Consider the following 19,325-nt stretch of genomic DNA (forward strand, 5'->3'; position numbering starts at 1 on the left):
TTTCTGAAAATTATAACATGTAATTTTTCCACCCAATTAACTCACTTTAAAAAATGTATTTCCAAAACATCCTAGGAACTAAAGAAATGAGATTTGATTGTTTTTAATAAAGGATTCCCTTTCCTAAGTACTAAGAGACTATTAAATTATCATGATAATCAACCATAATAATTAAAATACTATTAAGTATAATATAAAATCAAATAGAAAAGCTAAATAAAGTTACCATAATAAAATAAAATAAATTTGTGAAACACCACAATGGATTTGTGAAACAGTGGAATTTGTGGATGGCAAACTTGTCTGTTTTTTTAATGGAAAAGAATATTCTAAACGTTATAACAATCAAGTAAGAAAAATACTCATTCTCTAGAAGGCAAGAGATGACTTTAGACTGAGTTGATACTACTTATAGTTCAAGTAATATCTTAGGAACCATATCTAATAAGTATAAAAATAATATGCAAATATTTATAAACTACAAAGAATAACAGTTAATTGCACCAGAAAATGAGCTACGTGCTTTATGTAAGTTAATGCATTTATTTCTTAAAACCTTATGACAGGTATTATTATTTACAGCTGAAGGAAATGAATGTAGAATATCCAAGAAACACTCCCAAGGTCACATAGTAGAACAATCAAGTATCGGCTATTCCCCACATTTACCTTAAAGTAAGGAGCAGAGCAAGGACTTGACCCCAGGTCTATGTTACTTGAAAATCTTAACCACTTCCATTGGGCCCCACCCCAAAGCATAACAACAGCTGCACCCACAGAAACTGCTATGTTCCAGAGCAAACAGGTACCCAGTATTTATTGTGAATGAAGCAAATGAACACATGAATGAAAAGAAGGAAAGAGCAAATTATGTAAGGGAAGCAACACCAGGCCAAGAGCAAGAACATAAGGCTTTAAATCACTCTTCTACTCTTTCCCCATGTGGGCCTCAATGTGCAGGTTTCTAAAGTACAGGTTTTGGAATAGATATTACAGTATAAAATACTGTGTTTAACATACTGGTGCATGTGCACGCACAGGCATGCATGCACACACACACACATAAACACACGCATGCAGAATTCTATTTATGGAAGGGAAAGGACAGTCATTTAGTGAGACCTTGAGCCCATATGTATCATCTACTATGTTTTCCTGGCCCAATTCTGAGTGTTGGGGTTACATCAGTGACCAAGACAAATGTTCTTCAAGCGTGTGTTGAGAGAAGAGACAAATAAATAAACTAGATAATTTCAGATACTATTAAGTACCACAAAATATAATAGGGTAATGTCATAGAATGCCTGAGAGGGGCTTATTTATCTAGGGTGCTCAGGAAAAGCCTCTCCAAAGGGGCAACAGTTGAGTGACAGCAGAAAAGAAGGAGGCTTCATTCAAAGTTATGATGGAAGAGTGTTCCAAACCCTCAGATGGGAATGAACTTGCCCTGTCCAAGGAGAAGAAAGAGGGAGATATTTTGAGAGTTTAGTGAAGAAGAAGAAGAATGGAGGAGGACTCAGACAGAGGCAAGAGCTACATGTCCTACAGGATCTTGCAGACTGTGGAAAGGAATTTCAACTCTATTCTGTTTTTAATAGAAAAGTTTTGTGTTTAAAGCAATGGATGATTATTATCTGGTTTCAGTTTTAGAAAGTGCAGGTCTGACTATCGGGTGGATTATGGGGCAAAGAGAAAAAAGAATGGAGGCAGAAAGACCAGCTACAAATTTTTGTAATATTTTATGTTTAGAAGACTAGGAAATGATGGCAGCTCAGACTAGAGATGTAGGAGTGAACATTATATAAATTCAAGATATATTTTGGGGGACTTCCCTGGTGGCACAGTGGTTAAGAATCTGCCTGTCCATGCCGGGGACACGGGTTTGAGCCCTAGTCCGGGAAGATCCCACATGCCGCGGAGCAACGAAGTCCGTGCGCCACAACTACTAAGCCCACGCACTGCAACTACTGAAACCCTAGAGCCCGTGCTCCACAACAAGAGAAGCCACCGCAATGAGAAGCCCACACACTGCAACGAAGAGTAGCCCCCTCTCATCGCAACTAGAGAACGCCCAGGTGCAGCAGCGAAGACCCAACACAGCCAAAAATAATAAATTTTTTAAAAAAATTTTTAAAAAGATATATTTTCGAAGTGAAGCCAACTATTTCTGATGGACTACATGTAGAGTTTGAGGAAAGGACCAGTACCAGATACAGATCGGAAAGTCAAAGCATTGCAGTATTTAAAAAAAGAAACTGAGAAAGAGACAATGACCTGCAGATGGAAACATAAGGGCTGCTAATAGATGTAGGTGAATACCAGATGTTTTCTGTTCACTGAGTAATTGGCAGCCACTGATTATGACACTTCTAATGAAGCCACTCCCTCTCTGTTTCTTTCTCTCAGACAGGGGCAGCACATTTTTCTCACTTTTCTATCGAAAGCTTCTAGCTTGGGCTTCCCTAGTGGCCCAGTGGTTGAGGGTCCACCTGCCGATGCAGGGGACACGGGTTCGTGCCCCGGTCCGGGAAGATCCCACATGCCGCGGAGCAGCTAGGCCCGTGAGCCATGGCCACTAGGCCTGCGCGTCCAGAGCCTGTGCTCCGCAACGGGAGAGGCCACAACAGTGAGAGGCCGCATACCGCAAAAAAAAAAAAAAAAAAAGCTTCTAGCTTTCTGATTGCAACTAACTGGACCATTTCCTTTATCTCAATAGTCAGTAACCTAGAAAATCAAAACACATGGTAAAAGTAGAAACTTGGAAATAAGTACTAATGACCAAGCCCAGGGTCTCTCAGGGGAAGCAAAGAAGTAAAACACCAAATTCAAAGCATGAGTGCACTTTAAAGCAAAAAAAACAAAAAAAGGCTTTATTATAAAGTGATAAATACAACTTAATAGGCCTTAATCGCCAGAGGTGTGCGCATCCAGATACATGATTCTGAAAATATATCAGTATCCAAAATGTATCCAAGAACTCCACACTTGCAAAGCAAGCATTTGGGGGAGTGCTGAAGTTCCCCACCATCCTGAAGAGCCACCCAAGTAGGTAACAATGCACTTTAATTTATTAAAAACAACTTGCTAGCAGCAAAAGTATTTTACAGTAATTCAACTCCAACTGTTCACACAATAGAGAAAAAGATGGTGGGCTTCCCTGGTGGCGCAGTGGTTGAGAGTCCGCCTGCCGATGCAGGGGACACGGGTTCGTGCCCCGGTCCGGGAAAATCCCACATGCCGCGGAGCGTCTGGGCCCGTGAGCCATGGCTGCTGAGCCTGCGCGTCCAGAGCCTGTGCTCCGCAACGGGAGAGGCCACAACAATGAGAGGCCCGCGTAACGCAAAAAAAAAGAAGAAAAAAAAAATGGCAAACAAAATTACGGATTTATTACCACAAAGGGTTCTTTTCAGCATAAAAATGCAGATGACCTGTTATCATTAAATTGCTACCGTAGAGATATAAGCACTTTCAGTTCAGTTAGGATTAAGTACATTGCTTTCCAATATATGCCAGTTAAATATTATAGGCTTAATTTACAGAACCTATACCAAGCAAACTACATTTCATGAACTTCCAAATAACATACAATTTTGTTGTAACAATAAAGAAAGGAAAAAGAAAAGAAAAAGAAAAACCAAAGCTAGAGAAGCAATAAAATGATTAGTTCTTAAGAAGATGTTACAATGTGAACAATGAGAAGACTTGGCATTCTCCAAGCTATTAAATACACCACCTGATTTTTTGTAGCTATAGGCATGATTACAGATGTCTGTAAAACTAGGTAACGATTGGTTGCTCTTTTAAAATTGCTCAGACACATTTAACCAACTATTTCAAGAAAGGATTCAGATAAAAACTGGAAAAAGAAACTTTCCTAAAGGTTGGGTATCTGATCCTAGGTACTGTTATAACAATTATATCATGGACAAAGGTGATAAGTATCACGATTGCTCTAAGAAAATTAAGGTCTGGCCTCACAATCTAGCATAAGCAGAAATGTGTACAGTTTCAAGGAAGAGGCATTTGATTCATGGGTTTTTTTGGTTTTGGGGGGGTTTTTTTGCAGTACGCAGGCCTCTCACTGCTGTGGCCTGCCCCGCCGCGGAGCACAGGCCCCGGAGGCGCAGGCCCAGCGGCCATGGCTCACGGGCCCAGCCGCTCCGCGGCATGCTGGATCCTCCCGGACCGGGGCACGAACCCACCTCCCCTGCATCGGCAGGCGGACCCTCAACCACTGCGCCACCAGGGAAGCCCGATTCATGGGTTTTTAAACGATCTTTGGGATTTAGCTACTGGGTAAGAGTTCCCTAAAAAAAGCAGCAGTATTACTCCCATTTTCATGTGTGTCTACTAAATGGCTAGGTTATGATTTGAGAGATCTTGGATCGTGGAAATTAGAAACCTTCATTAGACAAAATATTGAAGTATAGTTGATTTACAATGTTGTGTTAATTTCTCCTGTACAGCAAAGTGATTCAGAAATATGTGTGTATACATATATATATATATATGTATATCAACACACACGTACACATTCTTTCCAAAATTCTTTTCCATTATGGCTTATCACAGGATATTGAATAATAATAACTTTAAAACTATAAACTTTCTCAACAATCTCTCTTACTTCACACTTCTTAAAAACAAATAACCAAAATGTCTTGGGGTGAATTTATATATATGTATATAAAGATTGTCTACAGATCTTCTAGAATCTTTATAAAATCTATCTCTGTACTGTAGAGCAACATTGGCCTAAAAAGATGCATTTTATGAAGTCATGTGAGGCCTCTAAGCACTTGAAGCTTTTAGTCTAACAGAGTATTTTGCTTGAGTGAGTGTTGCAAAGAGAGTTCAAGAGCCTAAGCTAGTGTTAACTTGAGACCATTTATTTTAAAACTGCCTTGTGGGTAAAAAGACTAGCTGGGTGATGTATCCTTAGTACACACAGTGCTGAAGTGACCAAACCTGTGGGGTTAATCTGACTAATAACTTATAGAAATAACTGAGTTACATCTCTAAGGTGTCTAGCCAAATAAGCAATTCATATTAACTCATAATGTAGTTAAAAATTAATAGGCAGCCTTCCTGATGGAGACACATACGTATAAGGCAACATGCTAGCTAACTTCTGTGGAAAAGAGAAACTAATATTTCTTGAAATGTGTTAGGCACTGTGATAGAAGCTTTACTGAAGTGTTTTATTAATCCTCACAACAACCCCAAGAGACAAGCACTAACTTTGCCTATTTGACAAAGGAGGAATTGGAGATTAACACATAGCACAGCCCAAGTCATAAACCCAAGTCTGATCAGCACTGAAGTCAGGCTCTGACGGCTACCCTCAGGCTGTAGAGATTATAGTCATTTTGCCTGCGCTCAAGGAGATTCCAGTCTTACAGGGGCGATAAGATGTACACAAGCAATGGAGTAATGGTAAAACAAGATAGGAAGTGATAAAGGCTTCCTAGTTTTTAGAGAGGAAACTATTCCTGGATAAAAGGATCATTTTGTTTTAAGGACTGACTGCACTGACACTATGCTCATAGTAACCCAGACCCAGGAAAAGTTACACTTCAGACATGAAGAGCAAAATGTGTAACTTTAAATGATCTCATTGGGATTTACAAAGATTTCTGCATCTTTTAACCAATGACCTATGAGTAGCCTGTTTATTATGTATTCTGCTATAAAATCTTCTCAAAAGAATATCCACTTTTCTTCTTGATTGTTCACAGAGGAAAAAAATGGACATTATTGGGGACTGATATATAGTTCTGAGAATTCCAGATATGCAACAGAGAGATGGGTAATGATGTAGGACACACAGCTCCATGAGTATGGAAATTCATGGAATTTCAGAACCATACTTGGAATTCACTCACCAACATATCTAGTAAATAAGTAAACAAGACCCCTCTCTGGGCCAGGTCAGGAGAGAGTCACACTGTGCAGTCAAATCCTGCCACCAAACACGTCTTCTGAACTGCCATCTTCAAATGAAGTGCATTCCTACCGCATAATTACCATTTCAATTACATCCCTCACAAACAGAGCAGGTTTATTTGTGATTCGCATTAATTAGGTAATTTTAGCTTCATTTCTTTAGTAATTGATTTGAATACAACAGAATTAATAATTGCCTCATATCTGCACACACATTTCTTTTCAAACAAGGACGATCTGACAGCACTCAGACAGATGAAGAGCAAAAATATCCACTCAGGGATGCAGATATCTTGAGTTTTATCAGCAATGCTTTGGACTACTTTTTTTTTTTTAATTGTTGTTGCTTAAAAGCAGAGTAAAAGCACATCCTTTCTAGAAGACTAGTTGATACCACATGTATGTGGGATCTTTTTCTCGGTTATTTGATTCAAGTTTTTTCTCATACTCTTTTCATCTAACAATAAAATAATAGCTACCATTCTGGTTAACTTACACCATGCCAGTCACCATGCTGGAGCCTTTACATGTATTATTTCTAACACTTGCCACTCTGACAAAGCAGATTATTAATATCCCTGTTTTACAAACTGAGATTCTAAGAGATGAAATATCTGTCTAGAGGTCTCACGTTTGATATATATCAGGGCTCACTTTTTTTTTTTACCACATAGGGAGGGGAAGAGGAAAATTCATTCAGTTCTGTATTTTTTAAAAATATATGTTTATTATTTTCTAGTAACAAATAAAAGGCTTAAGTAATGCCAGGAAGAACAGATTCCTCTGAGACTGCTTAAATAAATATTAAGATCAAGTTTTAATGAGCACATTGTATGTTAGATGTGAAAGCATTTCGAATAGTCTAAAATATTTTACAAATAAAATATATGACTTTTAATAGGCTTAAAAACTCTTTTTTCTTAAGCCAGTTAAACATATACCCTGATCTTGTTTTTATTATTTATGGGCTTAGTAAACCTTCCCTTCAACAATAATACATGTGTAAACTTCATCTCACGTCGGATAAATTTTTATTGCAGTATTATCACAAGGTTAATTTTAGAAGAGTATTCCAGTAGGTAACAGCCAACCTGGGAATTCTAAATCTCTGACAGGGTATGATCTGAAGAAAGTCTTTTGAAACACTCAGTGCTTGTGTCTTAGATACTTCAGGAGGAAAATGGAAAAACAAGAGATCAGAGAACAAAAACTGGATGCAAAACCCCATCTCATCTGCTCAATATCAAATTCCTTCTTCATTGCCGCCTCCCATGAGGGAAAAAAAAAAAAAAAAGAAAGAAAGCAGAGAAAGTTCTTACTGTTTCTGGCAGGCTTATGGTCTCCCTAACTCCCCAACGGCCTTTCCCACTGAAATGAAGTAAAAAGGCAATTGAGGGACAAGATCAAAGTTGACTGCATCCGTTATAATTTAGGAACACAACCAATTAGGATACCTCTCAGACACAGCACATATTTCAGTCACTTTTGCAAAAGATAAAAGCAATAGGTGAGTCCAAGATGGCCATCAGTAACACCACTGGGTTATGACAGCAAACAATCTATTTTATACTACCGACTTCTACTGCTTCAATCTTCCAATCTTTCTAGGCTGAAACCCTTAGGACTCCAGTTCTTCTAACCAGTCAACCCCCATCTTTCACTCCCTGGCTTTCAGATATCTGAAAAAGTACACTTCTTTCTACTGACTATCAATATTTATCATTTATCTTCTACCAGAAACCACTTTAATCTTATGGCCACATTCTTCATCACTCAAGCAGGAGGTAACTTCTTTAATTAACTTATAAATTCAGATATTTATTTATGCTTTCTGAAAGAAGAAAAAAGGAAGGGAAAGATCCTATTTTTCATTTGCCTATTCCTCTCTCCAGTAGATCTGCTAACTCAAGTGGGTTCTGTGGCTTATCCCTCACTTCTGGATTCGCCATTTGTTTCTCTCTTCTTGAGCTAGCTCTCTTCTCTGTTCTCTATACTCCATACCTCTACTCTTTCCTTTCAATGAGCAACATTCAATGGAATTTTAAATTGATGAACATGAAAAAGAGACTAAGGGTCTTTTAAAAAAGTAAACTTGGGCTTCCCTGGTGGCGCAGTGGTTGAGAGTCCGCCTGCCGATGCAGGGGACATGGGTTCATGCCCTGGTCCGGGAGGATCCCACATGCCGCGGAGCGGCTAGGCCCGTGAGCCACGGCTGCTGGGCCTCTGCGTCCAGAGCCTGTGCTCCGCAACGGGAGAGGCCACAACAGTGAGAGGCCTGCGTACCGCAAAAAAAAAAAAAAAAAAAAAAAAAAGTAAACTTTATTATCATATACAAGGTAGAACGGAAAACCTAAGGATAAGTTTTAACTTATTCTACTCAGATTTCTTTTGGCATCGGAATGCTACATGTCTCCTTACCATTGCCAGAAGTACACTTATATGAACATTATTTACTTTACAGCATCTCATGCTATGAATCAATATCACTCAAAAAAACTTTCCAGAGTATGTAACTTTATTTGGAAATTCCACTGTATTACAGCCATTAAGAAAACACCTTATATTCAGAATAAATTTAAAATAATATTCAATGAGTCTGTTGACAGCATTTGTATATGAGAATACCCCTGACTTCAGTATTTATCATCAACGGCAGTAGTCCAATTTCACGAGTCTATTATATCACTGAAATTTCAAGGTTAGACCTTTCTTATCAGCGATATCATTGTCTCTCTTACAAAACAGCTCCGTGCTTTGAGAAGATGGTTCACTGAATTCGTTTTTTTTTAATTATACAAGTAAAAGATCTTTTATAAAAGATCCAAATAATGCAGAACTATTTAGAATAAATGATAAAACACCCTATTTACCTTCACATAAGCCAAAGTGAACACTACCAATAGTCTGGTCTTTCCTTCCTTCTTTTCTTCCTTATTCTTTGCTTTCACTCTCTCTCTCTCTCTCTCTCTCTCTCTCACACACACACACACACACACACACACTTTTAAAACATAAATGGCGCTCTCTTGTACATACAGTTGTATGAAAGCAATTGTTTAGTTAACTATAATTTCTCTGATTTGCTTAAAAAATAACAGATCTTTAAATCTGTTACCAGTTATTGTACTCAAACTGTGGGACCAACTAAAACTACCCAAATTCATCAAAAGATAACCTTATTGTTAGCACAATATATGTAAAAATAATTTATTTTAAATTGTTTTCTTGGGGAGCAGGGATGTTTCTTTTTGTTCCCAAAAAACTGAATCCAAAAACTGTAATTAGGTCATTAATCTGTCATAGTTCAGACAGATGGCAGTGTGTAATTCATATTTTGAGTAAAAAACAGAAGACTTACAGAAAAATATCTCGTATTTCTTTTTCTAGTTCTCAATTATGTTCAAACAAAATCTATTACCACTTTCAAATATTTTGCAACATTCAGCAATATAATAGAATTTGTTTTATATTTCAAAATACTATATTAGAATCGGTGTTCTTAAAGTACTTATAATTTTAAAACAGTCTAAAAATGATTAAGTACTACTTACCTATTTTCAATACCTAAAAATTCTTAAACAGCCCAATGTCCAAGCTCTAAGTGATATATGAATAATCTAAGCAATCATTTCTAGTAAAAATAAATGAACCTACTTCAATCAGGAGTTAAATGTAAATCCTCAGCTCGAAAAGGTATACCAATGCTACTTTTCCATCAAGAAGGTAACAAATGTAATGAAAATAATGCAATCTACCTCAGACCATCTGGATAATAAAGATACTGACATAAGTCTGATTAAAAGGCTTGAAAGACATGTCTTACAAAAGAAATATATTTCCATATGTAAATACTACTTGCTAAAATGTTTGTTTTGAACAACAAGGCTCTTCATGAAAATGACATAACAGGAAATGTTTTATATAGTTGCAGAAGGAATAATTCCTCTTTAGAACTCAGCCAGAAATTCTTAGTTAATTCAACAGAAACAGAGCAATGCAGCTTCCCAGCACTTCAAAATATGGCCAAGCCCTGCATACTGATGTCTTAGTAAGTAGTAGGTAAAGTTGACACCGTCAGGTGTAAGGAGAGCTACAGCTTCCATGATAATAAGAGAGCAATGACAAAAATGTCAAAGGTGTAGACACCAGAATGTTAATTTATTAGAACGTGACTTTACACTGATTAATTATATGCTCCTCAAAATATCTGGAGAGCATAAGAAAAGTTAATTGAAGCATTCCATTTTGTACATGCAGTTTTAAATAAGTGATAGAAAAACTGATTTTAAAATTATACGTGGTGTGAAATCTGTAAACACTAAATGTGTCATATAAAGATATTAGTAATGAAGACGATGATGATGACTATAACATATTCACTGAAACATTTACACTAACTTGAATTCCACTGACTATGTTAGTATGGAATCAGAAAACTAAAGAGACGTTTAGAATCTTGAAGATCATCTGTTTGGGGCTGATCTGAAGATTACAAAATCCTTTTGAGACTGAGACATGGTTGAAATAAATACATACCCTAACAAAGAAAATCACAAGTAAAATGGGATTTCAGAATTATTTCAACATCTAAGAAATCAACTTTGCAAATTTCCTCAAATAGATCAGAAATACATTATTTAAATACACATATGCAATATGTGAATATAAGCAAGTTCCTTAATTCAATAAATAATTACTGGGCTCCTACAATGACCCAGTATGATACTGTATACTGGGAACGAAGAAATATTCTGTAACATCTTAAGGAAAAACCCGAACTTTGGGGCCAACCCAATAGATAAGGCATAGCCATTTTCTTCAAAGATTCACATCTGGAAAATCTCTAATTTCTTTATAATCAACATGTGGCCCCAAAATAAAGCTGTGTGCTTTGAAAAAATAGTTTTAAATTCACACTCAGTAATTAAGATAGCCTTCCCTATTAACTAACCTAAAATACTATACTTGTCTATAAAGTCTCATTTGCTGTGGCCGGACTACTTCAGAGATTTCATGAAACTAGTGTGATGTTTATTCCTCCTGACCTATTAATTAGAAGCTCTCCTAGATCCCCAGCTAACGTAAGGTGCCTTTCTCAGGTGGCAGTGCTATTTTCCATCTTCATCTAAAATAGATACTAAGACCTCTTAAACTGCTGGCCACATCAACCATCAACATTTCTGCAAATGGAAGTTTGAATTTATGGTAATAGTAGTTGGGGTATCCTTTATAGGTATTATAAGATAGCTTTCATAGAGTTAGGCTATAAAATCAACACTTAACAAATCTAAGCAGAAATGTAAAATTACATTAAAGAAAATGAATGGATCCTAGGCTGACAAGAATTGGTTATAACCTGATTATATGTATAAGTTAAAAACTGAATCTGCGGGATTTAGCCAAGGAAGCCAAGGAAAAAAAAATGACTCTCAGAAGTATTTTGGCTGAGGCTATATCTAGGGAATCTAAATCCATGTCCATTCAGGGAAGAAGGAATTGGACAAAAGACTTCAACCATACTGATGCAAATGGCACTGCTATTTCTATTGTGATGCTGAACATATTAGGGTCTCTTAGTCTGATGCCATTAAACATTTGAATTATGTAACTAACTCCCTTTGTTTGTATTCCTTGCTAACCAGATGACCTTTGTTGCTTTACCCATATAGGTCAGTACACACACAAAAACAGATCTGGTCAAGCCAACTGAGGTGATCCAGTTCCTATGTTAGTTGGTTCAGGTTTTGTTCGTTTGTTTTATTTTTAATGAAAGTACAGACATAAATTGGTATTCCAACTTTAAACATCAATTTTGTAAACTTGTTTAATGCGAATCAACCTTGAGATACGGTGCCGCTCTGTGCATGCTGCCAGTCAAGTTTCGGAACTTGTAAGGCTGAGAACAAAATCCTACATTATAGAAAATTTCTTGGGGAAATGTTCTCCTGTGGGAACCTATTTTAGAAGCTGGCTGTATTTTTGTCTCTGTTTCATTGTGTGTCTTCAAATTTATACACTTTTGAAGAATTCTCAGAGGTAAAAGGTGAGAAGCAGTTCATTTCTCTACAATGGATAGAAACTATGGTGAGCACAACACACTTATTTGCTTCTAAATGCAACGGGATTATTAATATCTCAAATAAAATATGAATTCTCTTGGACCTTGAAAGATAACATCCACTCCAAAAAAAAATCCCTAACACAGTTTTTGTGCCCCAGCATCAGCAGTGCATCACACAAAGAAAATGCTTAATAAATGTTTGCTGGATCAGTGATTAAAAGATAAAAATATCTCCACAGCAAGTTCTGAATCTCCACATACAGGAAATCTCAGATGAAGTTATTTTCATCATTAACATTCATTTGAAATTTCATGGTGTCTTGGGTAATCAGGGCTTAATTTCTAAGATGGTGTTCTATAATATATGTTTTAAGGAAATAGATTAAGATGTTTTCTATACCACACTTTTCCCCTTACATTATTTTATCCCAAGGGGCACAATATTATAAACTTAAAAAAAAATTATGTACCGAATAATTTCCAAATGATATATATCATGTTGTATATTTATCTCAAAGTTTTCAAAAAGGCTCTGCATAAAATTATTAAATTCTTTGGCTATTAATGTAGCAGAACTGGCTAGTACTTAGTTAACAAATGATTCCTCATATGTTTTAAGCTATGTATTTATAGATGAGAAATAGGTTACAGAATAAAGACAAATCATTACAGTAGAGGTCTTGGAGTGTATGGCATATGATTTTTTTTTAATATGTAACCATCAAAGTTATGATATTAAATAGACCACAGAATTTTAAGGAGAGGGCTAGCATGTTTTGTTTAAAAATCAGTGAGTCAATCACATCAACTAATCCAACTTCTGAGACTAGCATAAAAGGACTCCATTAAGCAAAAAGAGTTCATTAAAACCTGTGATCGTACATTTCCATATAGAATTTTGATTCAATGGGGGCAGTTGGGGAAATATGGTCACTGATCAAATGCTGAGAATTACTTAGGGAAGAATTTTTTAAAGAAATACTAAACTATTGTTAAAGTAATACAGGAGGGAAAGTAACAAAACCACAAGCTACATATTAGATTTCACTAATTAGGAAAATTCACACTTAGTCTAAACTATCCTCCTGCCTGATTGCTATCCTCTCCCAAATTCCACAGGTGCTTCAAACTCTCTGTATACAGAATTAAACTAAACTAAATCTTTTCCTGGAAACCTGCTCCAGTATTTCCTATCTTCCCTGATGGAACCTATTGCCATCTATCCAATAATCTAATCATCATCATGAACTTTCTCCTATCCTTAACCCTACGATCCAAGTCCTGTCCACTTTAAGCTATTATCTCCCAAATCCTTCTCTTCCTTATTATCTTCACTACCACTGGCTCTCATGACTTTTCACTCTGTCATTGCAACAGCCTGTTAAAGAACCCCCTGCCCCTAGAGTGTTCCCCAGCCACAATCATTTTACTCCTATTGTAGCTGGTATGATTCATGTCAATAAAAAGACTGAAGTAATCTTATTTGTTAAAATCCTGTGCTCCCTTGAAAATGAAATCCAAGTTTCCTCTTATAAAAGATATTCCATTATCTTGCCCTGGTTAATTCTCCAGAGTCATCTCTGGCTTCAAATTCTAAGACTCCAACTTTGCACTCCAGAAATACCAATCTGTTTGTATTTCCCAGAACATATCATATTATTTCTCAGCTCCCACTGTGGGTTTGTTTGGTGAACAAGCCTTCTGCTTCTCCTAAATCCTATTCATTTAATAAGTCTCAGCTTAAGCAGCATCTCCCTCCAGGAAGTCTTCTCAAACTAGTACCACCCCTCACTCCCCATAATAATAAGAACACTGAGGTTATCATAGTATAATGCCCTGTTCAGAAGTCTCTTTCAAACCAGAGCATGAGCTACAGGAGGACCAGAGCATGAGCTACCAGAGGACAAAAATAGTGTACTATTCACCTTTGGATTCACCTTACTGTGCCTGACACATAAAAGAGAGCCTACAAATATTTGTTGAATTAATCAACTAGAACAATATAGCAACATGTCAAATGCTTGTGATAATTTTATTTTAAGTTTACTTCAAATTTAAAACACCTAAACTATTACCGCCAAAATGCATAATTAGCAACAATCAGGCCTACAACTTGATTAAGTATCATCAAATGAGAATTGACGGTACTACCAGAAGCAACAAATACGGTGAAATTTTAGATACAGATTTTCAAAGAAAGAATTGATTCTAGATATGGCTAGGTCACTCTACTAAGAGGACTTTTTCCATTCTTAAAGACTGGTGGCTTTAGAGCACCAATGATAAGCAATGATTTTCTTTACATGTAACCAAAAATATAAAACTTAGCTCAGGAACACTGAAACCCAATAAAAAGAATCTCTGGCACATAGACAAACTCTACTTCTTTCTTAACCAAAATCTTCACAGATGCTTTAAATAATAGAGGGGGGTTTTCTTTCACTTTTACCCTAAATTATTAGAAATGCGTATCTCCATTCCATGGACCTATGTAGTAAAGTGGAAAGAGCAAAAGATCTGAATTTCAAACAGATATTGATTTGAAAAAAAAAAAGGAAAACATTCTTATGAATCATGGTTTGGTGCAAAAGAAACTTACCTACTCTGAGTGATAGCAGCAGTGATTATTTATTGGATCTTAGCATGTGTCAGGAACTGCGCTAAGTATTTTGCATAATATTGCCTCATTTAAACCTCACAACATGGACTTCCCTGGTGGTCCAGTGGTTAAGACTCTGCACTTCCACTGCAGGGGGCACGGGTTCCATCCCTGGCCTAGGAACTAACATCCCACGTGTCACGCAGCAGAGTGAAAAAGAAGAAAAATAAAGATAAAAAAATAAACCTCACAACAGCCCACTGACTTAGGTATTGCTTATCCCAATTCTACAGATAAGAATACTGGAGCTCAGAGATGTGAAGTAACATGACTAAGATCATACAGCAAGCTAGTGGTAAAGCAAGAATTCTAACACAGGCCTGTATAACTCCAAAGCCCATATTTTTAACCACCTGCAATCTACTGCTTCTGAGCCTCAGTTTTCTGTAGTATAAACAGAGTAACTTCACAGAGCTGTTGTGGAGACTAAGTGAAATAATATGGATCACTTAGTATAGTGTTGGGCATCCTATATATATTCAATAAATTATGCCCCCCTTCTTTCTCTCACTCCAGTTGTGATTACACATTTATAATAAGGGAAAATAGTTCCTAAATACTCTTTACCTATTTCAGCAGAGATATCCTGAGTCTTGATTAATTCACAAAAGGAAAATACTAACAGGTCAATAAATATATATTATATAAACAGATATAAAGGAAAAAAGCAAAGAAAAACAACATAGTCTACCTCATCTTAGGACTGTGACCCTGCTATTGATCTTTCAGAACATCATAAAATCAAAATGTATCGATATTCAAAGTCAGGAGAGAAGAGGATGGGACCCAGGGATCTCAATTCCTTACGGCTCAGAGGAAGACTCCCAAAAGAACCTAACCAATCACATTACATCATTTTTAATGTACTTCCAGTGGGGAAGACAAATTTGGACAAAGATAGAGGCAATATAAACAACACTTCTACAGTAAGCTGTTTTGTTTCTCCAAGACAGACATTTATTCTTACTTCAAAGCAGACTTAAAAGATGGGGGGTGGGGGGTGGGGGTGGAATGAGCTGCAAAGTAAAAAATACAGAAATTTTGCTGTTAATTCCCTGCTCATACGTACTTCCTTTAGTTCCTTTTTCTTTTTTTTCCTTTTGGTACATGCCCATGACGCTTACCTCTGATGGGTGTAAAGAAATCAAGTCAAACTTATATTTTTTAATTTCCCGACAAGTAAAAACTAAATGTAAGGTATGTTGGGTATATATACAAAACTAAGTACTACAACTGAAAACAGAGCAAGCTTTTACATCAAGTCCATCTGGTGTTATATTAGGGTGTGTCCTATGGAAATCCAGCCAAGGGTGACTGCCAAACTAAGATACAGAAGACAACTCAGAAAGCTGGTGAGTCCCAAAACGTAAGCTATATTTTTAAAAGTGCAGTAGAGCATCTGCTTAACAAGATTATCTGTTATCATTCCACCCTCATAATAACCCTATTCTACTTCTGTAATACTGTTTTTGTCACTAAAACATGGGTCAGTACTGGACATGGTGGGCACCCTGAGATAATGACATTTTCAAGAGTTATCAATAAAGTGATCTAACTAACCCACAAGGTAATACCAGTTTTACATCCCAGTCCTGACAACTTTATCCTTCTGCTAAGGGACCTAAGAGGCCAACTGGTTTCTTCAAACCTCCATTTCCTCACAAGAAAAATAGAAATCATACTATACTTATGCTTCACTAGGTTCTAAAAATGGAAACTAGCTAAGAAAAAAAATGAATGTGAAGCACTCTAAAAAGAATAAACTAGATTCCCTGACCTGATTATTGGTCAGAGTCTTGTAAAACTAGAATTACTACTTCTTCCAATTCCATACATGCCACCTGGCCATCAAACTGACTGATAAATGGTATTGACTGCAAAGTTGATCCATGTAAAGGTTTTAAAGTAATAGAAACAAAATTTATGTCACAATGTATTTTCACACCATTAGCTCTCTCCAAAGAAAATTTACTTGTTAGCATTATAAAAGTAAATGATAATGAGAAAAATAAGATTAATGACAATTTTTTGAACCTTAAAAATCTTTCAAAATACTCAGCAGCAGGTATAGCACAGTTTGAAACCGATACTGAAGCAACTATATAAGAATTGGGAATGAGCTAACCCAGAAACATAAGGAATCACAAAGTAAGTCTCATCTGATGGACCGAAATACAATATGGATTATTTTTGTATTGTTCTGTCTGAGTTGTCTGTCTCAGATCCTTAACTTCCAGATTCTATTTTTAAAATCACTTAACACTGTGTATTTCCAGTAGCCATCAAGGCATATACTGTCATCCCTGACACCGAAGATTGTCAGCAGACTCAATATGTACACTAATGATCTTGGGCAACAATGCCCATCTTCTTATCAAAGAGATCCTTATTCTAGAAGAAAAAGTCTAAATTTCTCTAAGGAAATCCACTCGAAAATATAGGATGTAGTCATTACAAAATGTTAAGTTCACTAATACCTCTTACTTCTTTTTATCTTACATGCTGAATTTTAAAACCAAAGACTGCCAGGCACTGTAACATTTTTAGTTCTCTCCCAAGTCACCGATGCTCTCTTCTAGCACTGTCAAATAATGATAGCTACTGTCATTATTTTTTATACAATAGCTGGCAGCAAGTTATACAGACACCCTTCATCTTAGAATAGTCATCGAATAACCTAAACAAATGACTATGACCTTAGAATAAAACTGACCACTTTCCTAAAGCCAAAATAAGTGGGCTATCACATGGTAGTGTTACTTTACTGCTAGAACGTCAGTTATTTCATAAAATCAAAGGCTTTATTCCTTTTATTTTTTTTCTAACTGTTTTAAAATAACTTTTTTACCTCTTACACATATACGCTTGTCCTCCTTGCTGCTATGGAACCTATCTTATTCTATCATAAAGGTTTTCACATTTACTTTCAGCTCTAATACTTTCAACCAAAACTGCAATTCTGTTTTTGGAAGTCACAGCCCTTTAGGAATATTATTTGAAGATATTAAAAAATGTGGGAAATAAATAAGTTCTTTTCATATAATAAAGTCAGCAATGCATATAAAGGGATTTAGAAAAACCAGTAATCTCAGACACAAGTGATTTGACAAGTCACACACGCACAAAAAATTATTCCAAGTCATAGAAAAACATCTGAGCGACCGATTGTAGGTCTCTTATTCTAATTAACAGACAAGAGTCCCTCTCTAGCACTATTTGCTTTGGCAATCTAAAATGCTGATATTCTCCTAGATCTAACAGAGAGGAAAAATGGGTATCTTCTCCATCTAACACCTAAGTGGGTAACCTAGATACTGTAAATAGAGGCTACGTAAAGGATGCAACAGACAGCTCTGAAGTGAGAGCCAAAATATTTAACCTGCAACTCTTTGGAAAAGAACATGAAAACACATGCAGCTTAGCTAAAAACTATACTAACATGGAATTGCCACAGGCTAGTAAGTTAAAAAAAAGAAACAAGAACAAAACCTCTTTACCAAACATAATTTTACTGCTGTTGGGTGAGAAAAACTCAAATATCAAAAGCACAGTTCTTATTTGTCCAAACTGATCATGCCCATACTCTGCAATGTTTATTTAAAATAAATGAGTGAACTGCCTTTTAGAAAGGACTACTTGCAAAACCAAAATCAAATTCACAAATAGAGGAGCTAATTAACCAATTACCAAGTATTTTCCAGCTGATATTCTAGCAGTGGCTGGGGGATGACAGTCAAAGTCTGATTACCCAATATTACGTACCCCTTATATTCAATGTTTCTAAAGACAATAGCTAAATATTAAGCTAACAGAAATTGTATATCAATCTATCTTTACTCTTTAGGAAATTAAATGAAAATTATCTGAAAAATAAAATATCTATCCTGCCAAGGACCTAGTAATGTTAAAATGTAAAAATTGTACTCCCTACATTGCAATAGTAGTATAACTTTTATCAAATCAATAGCCAACTAGCAGAAAAATTAAATTAATCCTACAAGATCCATTACAAGAGATTAGCACTATAATTTAATATACATTCCATCACTATTAATTTTCTTCCTACATGATAAAGGAATTTCAATGACTGCTTCTAGAATGAAGTCTTCCTAGGAAGTGCTTCCCATTAATAAAAATAAAGAAAACTTTTAAATAAGTAAAGTAAGTTCACATAGTTCAGTCGAAATTTCAAGTCAATAACTAGAACCACTTAAAGTTAACAAATTGCAAAATGTATTCAATAGTATTCTATATACTCTTGCTTATAATTCAGAAGTCTTAACTACTTATGAAGCTAGTAGTTTCACAATAACATCAAGTTTTGAAACTGTAAGAGGGAAGTGGAAAGAAAATTTGTTCTCTCAGGATAATCAGAATTAATATATTAAGAATATGCTCATAATTCACTCGATGATTCAGTTTTCTTTAGTTATTAAATCTTCATTTAAAAAGGAAAGAAAATGCTTTTCCTTCACATGTCACCCAAATAGAAAGCTTTTAAATTAAATTATATTTACATGTAAATCAGATGGCCTTTCTGTATAAGAATATAACACATATCAAAAGTATAAACACACGATTTCAAATTAAGTTTAAGTAGGAGTAACAGAGCATTTGCACTTGATAACTTATGAAACATTATAATTAAGAGAAAATAAA

General features: G+C 35.9%; 1 protein-coding gene across 12 annotated transcripts in view; it reads right to left on the reverse strand.

The window, feature by feature from the left end:
* Positions 1 to 19,325, reverse strand: part of IKZF2 (IKAROS family zinc finger 2) — a 175,910-nt gene that overhangs the window by 150,868 nt on the left and 5,717 nt on the right. The gene's annotated exons all lie outside the window — the stretch shown is intronic.

Source organism: Stenella coeruleoalba, assembly GCF_951394435.1.
Source record: "Stenella coeruleoalba genome assembly, chromosome: 6".
NCBI classification, from domain to species: domain Eukaryota; kingdom Metazoa; phylum Chordata; class Mammalia; order Artiodactyla; family Delphinidae; genus Stenella; species Stenella coeruleoalba.